This window comes from Heterocephalus glaber, unplaced genomic scaffold, assembly GCF_053883595.1.
Source record: "Heterocephalus glaber isolate CG9 unplaced genomic scaffold, H.glaber_assembly_v1.0 deba00001461, whole genome shotgun sequence".
Classification (NCBI taxonomy): domain Eukaryota; kingdom Metazoa; phylum Chordata; class Mammalia; order Rodentia; family Bathyergidae; genus Heterocephalus; species Heterocephalus glaber.
Window position 1 is genome coordinate 42,103,797 of NW_028258308.1, and position 8,972 is coordinate 42,112,768.

Consider the following 8,972-nt stretch of genomic DNA (forward strand, 5'->3'; position numbering starts at 1 on the left):
CAATAGTTTTAGAATGTTACCTCTCTGGATAGACATGTTTCACACAATAGTTTTCAATTAAGAAGAAATCACTGGATAGTTTTAATCACAATTTATGACCAACTGAGTAATGGATTAACAAAGTATTCAGCAATTTAGAAAGCAACAAAAGGAATAAATGTGGCAACTCTTCACTGTGCAAGTTGGTCCATTAGTAATACAAAGCCAAGAATCTGACAGTCTACTCGACTGGGTTATGTTTTTGTGTGTGCTATTATGCAACAAAAAATAGGTATACTATGTCAAGTTTTGCATTTCTTTCGCTTTTTTTTTTTTTGAAGAGCAGCTCAATGATTAGGGCGGTTGGTTAGCACAATACAGATAACATAGGAGAAAAGTACAAAACAGCACTTTAACACCAGTGCTAGGACTTATCTCATTATGGTAACGACTAAGGATATTAATTTTTGTTATTTGCTTTTCTTAGGACATACTTCAAAGCCATTAACTTGAACTTCAGGTATATACACAATACATACACAGCCTTAAGCAAAATACTTTTTGTAAGTAACATTACGTTTCAAAATATTGGAAATAGTATGTGCTGATTTGTATTTTCACTTAATGGAACAAGAAGAGAACATTCAACTAGGGAAGGTTATACTGACAATAAATCTCTTGAAAGTTCAAAATGTCTTCCTCTCCCTTTGTACTTACCACAGTCTCTCCAATGTCCTGAGAGGATTTATTATGAGAAAAATATTGATCACAGCTTTAATAACATAAGTTGGAAGGAACTAATGAGAAAGCAAATTGGAAGGTGAAACTTCATCGTTTTCAAATAAGTGATCTTAATTTTTCTTCTTTAGAAAAAGTTTAAATCAGCTTATTATAAATATATCTAAACCATTAATTTTTGCAGCTTTCAGGTAAAGTCCAGCACTTTGCTTTTACAAAGTCTATGAGAAGAGGTCAGTAGAGATCATCTAATCTTAAGTCGTGACATCATCCATTCAAGCTCTTGGCATAATCCCTCACCAGTAAGAGCACAGCATGCCTGGATATGCCACTGGTGATCTTTAATTGAAGTGAGCTTCAAGAACTGGGAAATTTCTGCTACAGTCATGCATTCTTTAACATTTTGTTTATTAGCAAAAATCAGCAGTCCAGCTTTCCTTAGGTCCTCATGAACTAAAATTTTGTGGAGTTCTTCTCTAGTTACAGAAATCCTTTCTCTGTCTGTACTGTCCACAACAACTATTACAAACTCTGTATTAGTATAGTAAGTATTCCAGGAAGAGCAAAGAGATTCTTGGCCACCAATATCACACATCAGGAAACATGTATTATTAATCATTATCTCTTCTGCATCACTTCCTATTGTAGGAGATGTATGTACAACTTCATTCATAGAAAATTGGTAAAGGATGGTAGTTTTCCCTGCATTATCCAACCCAACAATGATAACTTTGGGTTCCTGGTGATTGAACAGTCTCCATATCCTGGTGAACAGAATTCCCATTCTCGGACAGCGAAGCTCCTCCAGCCACCCAGACTGCCAGGCCTCCCCCTGGCTCAGGCTGAGTGCAAGAGAGACGCGCTGGAACCTCCGCCTCTGCTACTACAACTCCCGCGCTGGCTGCTGGCCCACTTCCAGGGAACCGAAGGGAGGGCAAAGCCCAGGCCACCCTGCCACGCGCGAGGCCCTGCCGCTGCCGCCGCGGCACTCGCCTGGTTCACGGACATCGCTGCCACATTGTCTGGAGATCCTTATATTAAGTGAAACAAACCAGGCACAGAAAGATAAACACTTCATGAACACACTCACATGTAAAATAAAGGGTTGATCTCACAGAAGTTGAGAGTAGAATTGTGGGTTTCAGAGGCTGTGAACAGTGGAGAGATGGAAGGACAGGGAGAGGGCAATCAATTGGTACTTAGTTACATTTAGATGGGAGAAAAAAGGTTCTAGATCAAAGGACCTGAAATGTTTTCATCACAAAGAAATAAATATTTGAGGAGATACATATATTTACCCTGACTGAAATACTAGATAATGCATACATGTATCGAAATAATACATGATATTCATAAATAAGCAAAATGTTCATGTTAAAAGAAAGAAATTAAACAAAATAAAAAAGATAGAACACATTGCTGATGGCTTTGAAGGCATTCATGTTGTCCTTCCCTAACCATTCCCTATACAGGAAGTTAGCATTTAGACTGTAGATTGTCTCACTCCATTTCTGTTCATTGTATTTTGTCTCAACATATGTGATCACATTCTGCACAACATATTACTTAGTGTTGGTATTTTCAAACCATTATTTAATTAGATAATAGTTCTTTTGTGACATGCATTTTTGTCTCAACGTTAACTATGTACTTTTTTAGAGCTATAGAAGTAACATTTGAAGATAATTTTTTAAAAAATAATGATGCAGTGGCACCACTCCCAGTGCAGAGGAGGAGGCTTTGGGGCAGCCATACCACCACCTCCAGTGCCTAGGAGGTGAGCCACGAGCACACCGTCAGCATCCCCCCACCCCGTCTAAATGAGAAGACACATAAACAAGCCTCAAAACCAGACTTTCAGATCACCTACAGCAACCTCAAAGGGAAATGAGATAGAACACCCTGCTACTAAACCACCTGGACTCCCTGAACTAGCAAAAAAGAGGATCTGGAAAAAATGATTTTTCAGATAACAGCAGAAATTGTGCCCATAATGCAAGACATGATTAATAAATCTAGAGAGGACATGCATAAAAAAATAGAGGGGGTGAGGAACATGATGGAATCCCAAAATAGGAAAAAAATGAAATCCATAAAACAGATGCAAACAGATTTCTAGGAGATTAAAAACTCCATTTAAAGTTTACACAGCAGAATAAGGCAATGTGAGGACAGAATTTCAGATATAGAAGATAAGATTGCAAGTAGTGACCAGGAAAAGAAAAAATTCTTTAAAATAATAGAGAAATCAATTATTGAGAAATCATGAGAAATCAATCCAGCAGCTGCTAGACAATGCAAAGAAGAATAATATAAGACTGATCAGAGTCAATGAAGAAACAGGAGACAGTGCAGATGACATAAAAAAAAAATTTAACAGAAGTTATGGCAGAAAACTTCCCAAGTAGGGGAAAAGAACTTGACATACAGATAAGTGAGGCATATAGGACTCCAACTAGCCTTGATAAAAAAAAATCTACACATAGGCATATAGTAGTTAAGATTCCAGAAATCCAACAGAAGAACAAAATTCTACAAGCACTTAGGGAAAAGAAACAAATCACATGCAAAGGAAAGCCCATCAGAATCACAGCAGGCTGCTCAACACAAACCCTCAAGGCAAGATGAGCTTGGAGTGATGTATTTCAAGCCCTAAAGAAAAACAGGCTCCAACCCAGATTGATGTACTCTGCAAAGCTATCTTTCAAAATTGATGGAGAAACAAGATACTTTAATTACAAAGAGCACCTGAGGAAATTCATGAATACCAAACCAGCACTCCAAAAAATTTGAGACAATATCCAAGGAAAAGACGAGGATCACAACACCAGGAAGGCCAACGGAGTGAATCCATCAGTCACGACAAGAAGTTAAACACAAGGGAGGAGAATCCAACAAAAAGATAACGTCATGACAATGATAAATCAATACATATCAATTATAACCATCAATGTTAATGGTCTCAATTCACCAGTCAAAAGAAATAGACTAGCATAATGGGTCAAGAAGGAAGATCCAACAATATGCTGCATACAAGAAACACACTTAATTCAAAAAGAAACTCATAGACTGAAAGTTAAAGGGTAGAAATAATACTCCATGTGACAGGACCACCACCCCTCAAAAAAAACCAAAACAAAACAAGAGTAGCTATCCTTGTTGCAGATGAAGTAGATTTCAAACCAACACTGATTAAGAGAGACAAAGAAGGACACTAAATCCTTGTAAAGGGAACAATCCAAGAGGAAGAGATGACAATCATAAACATATAACATATATGCACCAAACATTAGTGCACCCAACTATGTAAAACAAATACTAATGGACATGAAAAATCAAGTAAGCACTAATACAATAGAAGTGGGGGAATACAATACCAGACTGTCAAAGATAAATCAACTGGACAAAAATAAGCAATGATATACTAGAACTCAATCAAACTCTTGAACAAATGAACTTTGCAGATGTTGACAGAGTTCCACACCACAAAATCAGAATACACATTCTTTTCAGCTGTGCATGGGTTGTTCTCCAAAATAGACCACATACTCACTCATAGAACATGTTTAAGTAAGTGCAAAGGAATTGAAGTTATTCCCTGTATACTATCAGACCAGAGTGTGATGAACTTGGAGATCAGTAGCAAAAGAAACCTCAAGAATTTCCTAAACACATGGAAATTTAATAACACACTTCTGAATAACCAATAGGTCACAGAGGAAATTAAGAAGAAATCAGACAGTTCTTACAATTGAATGACAATGATAATAGAACATATCAGAATCTATGGGACACAATGAAAGCAGTCTTCTGAAGGAAATTCAGAGCTGTGAATACTCATATTAGGAAAACAGAGCGAGTCCAATTAAACAACGTGACACTGAACCTCAAGCTTCTAGGAAAAGAAAAGTAGGACAAACCCAAAGCTCATACAAGTGAGGAAATTATAAAGATCAGAGCAGATATCACTGCAATGGAGACTAAGAGAATGATTCAAAATAATCAGTGAAGCCAAGTGTTGGTTCTTTGAAAGAATAAAAAAGAAACTGACAAACCGTTAGCCAACCTTATCAGAAAAAGGAAAAAAAAAGGCCCAAATCCATGCAATTAGAAATGAAAAGGATGAAATTAAAATTGATCCATCAGAAATCCAGTGGATCATCAATACCTACTTCGATAACCTATACACCAATAAGATGGAAACACAGAAGAAATAAACACATTCCTAGATAAGTATGAATTACCAAAGTTGAACAAAGAAGACCTAAAAATTCTAAACAACACAATATTAATTAAAGAAATTGAAAATGTAATTAAAAATTTACCACCTAAGAAAAGTCTGGGTCCTGATGGCTTCACTGCTAAATTCTACAAGACATTTAGAGAGGAACTACTGCCACTACTGTTTAAACTCTTCAAAGAAATTGAAAGGGAAACAATACTCCCAAATTCATTCCTGGAAGCAAGCATCACCTTGATCCCCAAAGCAGAAAAAGACCCAACCGAAAAAGAGAAATGTAAGTCAATCTCATTAATGAACATAGATGCAAAAATCCTCAATAAGATACTGGCGAACAGAATGCAGAAGATCATCAAGAAGATCATACACCCTGACCAAGTGGGATTCATCCCAGGGATGCAGGGCTGGTTCAACACACTCAAATCAATAAATGTAATACACTACATCAATAGAGCCAAGGACAAAAACCATATGATCATCTCAATAGACACAGAAAAATCATTTGACAAAATCTAACACATATTTATGATAGAAACCCTACAAAAAATTGAAATAGACAGTCTCTATCACAATCTGATAAAAGCCATCTATGAAAATCCAACAGCCAATATCATACTAAATGGTCATAAAATGAAATCGTTCACACTAAAATTAGGAACAAGACAAGGATGTCCACTATCACCATTCCTGTTCAATATAGTTTTGGGAACATTAGCCACAGCAATTAGACAAGAGAAAGAAATCAAAGGAATAAAGATAGGAAATGATGAAGTCAAATTGCCATTATTTGCAGATGACATGATACTCTATATAGAAGACCCCAAGAACTCCACCAAAAGTCTTCTAGACTTAATAACCAAATTTCCGTAAAATAGCGGGTCAACACACAAAAATCAATAGCTTTCCTCTACATGAACAACAGACTCACTCAGCGAGAAATAGCGCAAAAAAATTCCTTTCACAATAGCATCCAAAAAACTGAAATAGCTTGGAATCAACCTAACAAAAGAAATCAAAGACCTATTCTCGGAAAAGTATAGCACTCTAAAAAGAGAGATTGAAGATGATATCAGAAAATGGAAAGACATCCCCTGCTCCTGGGTAGGAAGGATCAACATAGTGAAAATGGTCATACTTCCAAAACTTCTATATAGATTCAATGCAATCCCAATGGAAATCCTAGCAGCATACTTCATGGACCTTGAGAAAAAAATCCAAAAATTCACTTGGAACCAGAAGAGTCCTAGAATAGCAAAAGCAATTCTAGGCAATAGAGACATGGTCGGGGGTATTTCCACCCCCATCTTGAAACTATACTACAAAGCTACTGTGATAAAAACAGCATGGTACTGGCAAAGAAACAGACCTGAGGACCAGTGGAATAGATTAGAAGATGCAGAAACAACTCCAGACACACTCAGCCACCTCATCTTTGACAAAGGAGCCAAACACCCTCACTGGAGGAAAGATAGCCTCTTTAATAAATAGTGCTGGAAAAATTGGGCTTCAACTTCCCAAGGATTAAAACTAGACCTAAATCTCTCATCGTGCACTAAACTAAAATTGATATGGATTAAATATCTAAATATTACAACAAAAATACTGAACCAGCTGAAACAGAGATTAGGTAGACCTGTTGAAGACATTCGTGTAGGAAAAGATTTTATGAACAAAACCTCAGTTGCCTGTGAACTAACACAAACAATCAACAAGTGGGATCTCTTCTTACTAAAAAGCTTCTGGAGAGCAAGAGAAGCCACCAAAAGAGTGAAAAGACAACCCACAATGTGGGAAAAAATTTTCACCTGCTGTTCCTCAGACAAAGGTCTACTATCTCAAATCTATAAAGAACTAAAAAAATGAGACCTCCCAAATTTAAAGACCCAGTCCAAAAATGAGCATCTGAAACGAACAGTCATTTATCAGATAAAGGAGTACAAATAGCAAATAAACATATGAAAAACTGTTCACCATCACTGGTCATTGGAGAGATGTAAATGAAAACCAGGCTAAGATTCCACTTCACTCCAGAAAGAATGACTGCTATCATGAAATCAACGAATAACAAATGCTGGCAGGGCTGTGGGGAAAGAGGAACCCTGCTCCACTGCTGGTGGGAGTGTAGGCTGGTGCAACCACTGTGGAAATCAGTATGGAGATACCTCAAAGAACTTGGACTGGAAGTCCCATTTGATCCAGCTATTCCCCTCCTGGGTATCTTCCCCAGAGAATTAAAAGGATCATAACACAGTGATATATGTGAGCCCATGTTTATAGCAGCGCAATTTGTCATAGGTAGAACTGGAAGCAACCCAATTGCCCATCAACTAGAGACTGGATAATGGAAATGTGGTTTTCTTTATAAAATGGAGTACTAGTCAGCCATAAAAAATGAGAAATTAGAGACATTTATAGCTAAATGCTTGCACATTGAGGTGATACTCTTAAGTGAAATAAATAGGACACACATGAGTAAATACTGAATAGTTTCTCTAGTGTGAGAAACTGAAAGTGTAAATAAGGGCTAAAAGGTATAATAGATAATGTAAAATAGGAAGAAAAAGGGGCGAAGGGGAAGGGGAAGTGGGAGGGGTAGGGGAAAGGAAAGCAGGGAATGGAATCAATATGAGAAAATGAAAAAATGGAAACAAAGTCTTTGTAAATAGGAAGGTATGGAGGGGTTGAAGGAAGGGCAGGGGAAGGGCGGAAAAAGAACCAAGAAAGATTATGTACAGGTACAAATTTCCAATGATGAATGTATACCTAAAATGTACCAATTAAATTAAATTTTTTAAATGATGTATTAGCATATAGAATCCTGTGAAGAGTGAGGTAAAGGATTAACTCTTGATTGTCTATTTCTCTTTTATTCTCCAGGTGCCAAATGGGTTTTGCTGAAGCTAACAAGTCTGAGAAACAGGCAATGTAGTCTGAGGAATGGCAAAGGAGTTCAAGCTTGGGTGGCAGCAGGAGACATAGGAGAGATACCACAGGGTGTATGATTTTTTGATTGCGGTGTCAGAAATTGAATGAGTAATGTTGAAGAGAAAAGGAACAAAACATAGAGGGCCATTGTGGATGAATAGTTACAAAGTAAAAGTGCAAAGAAAACAATGCTCTTTGAATAAATATTTACTGAAGGGCCTTTTGAATCTTTATGAATGTTTATATATTTCCATGGTTAAGATGACTTTAGACAAGAAAAAAGCCAGATATAATTTATTAAATAATTCAAATACCATTACTCAGAAGTTTGGTTAATCTTTCTCACTAGCTTTTTTCCATTTTTACTGAGATATATTTCCATAGCTAAAATTCATCAACATGTACTCTGTGTTTGGTATACTCAGAATTGTGTAAACATCAGCACAATCTAAGTTTAGAGCTTTTTCACTAAGGCAGTCATTCCCCATCTCCATCTTCATTCCCACCAGCTCTGTTATGGTTTGGGTCTGGATGTCCTCCCAAAGCCTCATTCTGTGAGAGGTAGCTGAATCTGGAGTGTGTGATTCTGGAATTAAGGGCATGTGATTACTAAACCACTGCACAAGTGAGTAGTTTAGTATTGCCCTAATCCCAGTAGCCTGAATAAGATAAAAGGAGCAGAAAGACACTGTTGAGTTCCCTTGATTTTTTTCTGCTATCTCTGCCTCCATGAACTGTTTCCCTTGTTGCCTTTGCTGCTTTCAGTGCCCCATGTTGTTTTCCTCTGTGATGCCTGTTTACCATCCCTGCCTTGGAGCCAGCTGACTATGGACTGAAACCTCTATGAACTGTGAACTAAATAAACCCTTTCCCCTTTAACTTTTGGCTCTGGGTATTTTGTCTCAGCAATGAGAGAAAAGTGACTAACACAAGCCCTAAGCAAGTGCTAACATGTTTCCTGTCACTGTGGATTTTTCCGGTTCTAGATATTTCACAGAAGTGAATCACATCTGGTCTTTCATGATTGACTTTTATCACTGGTATAATGCTTTCCAGATTCATTCATTCATTTTTTAAAATTGCTGAATAA

General features: G+C 37.1%; 1 pseudogene; it reads right to left on the reverse strand.

Moving 5' to 3' along the window:
- Positions 1–841: 841 nt before the first annotated feature.
- LOC101722345 (ADP-ribosylation factor-like protein 5A pseudogene) lies at positions 842–1,518 on the reverse strand (annotated as a pseudogene).
- Between the last annotated feature and the right edge of the window lie 7,454 nt (positions 1,519–8,972).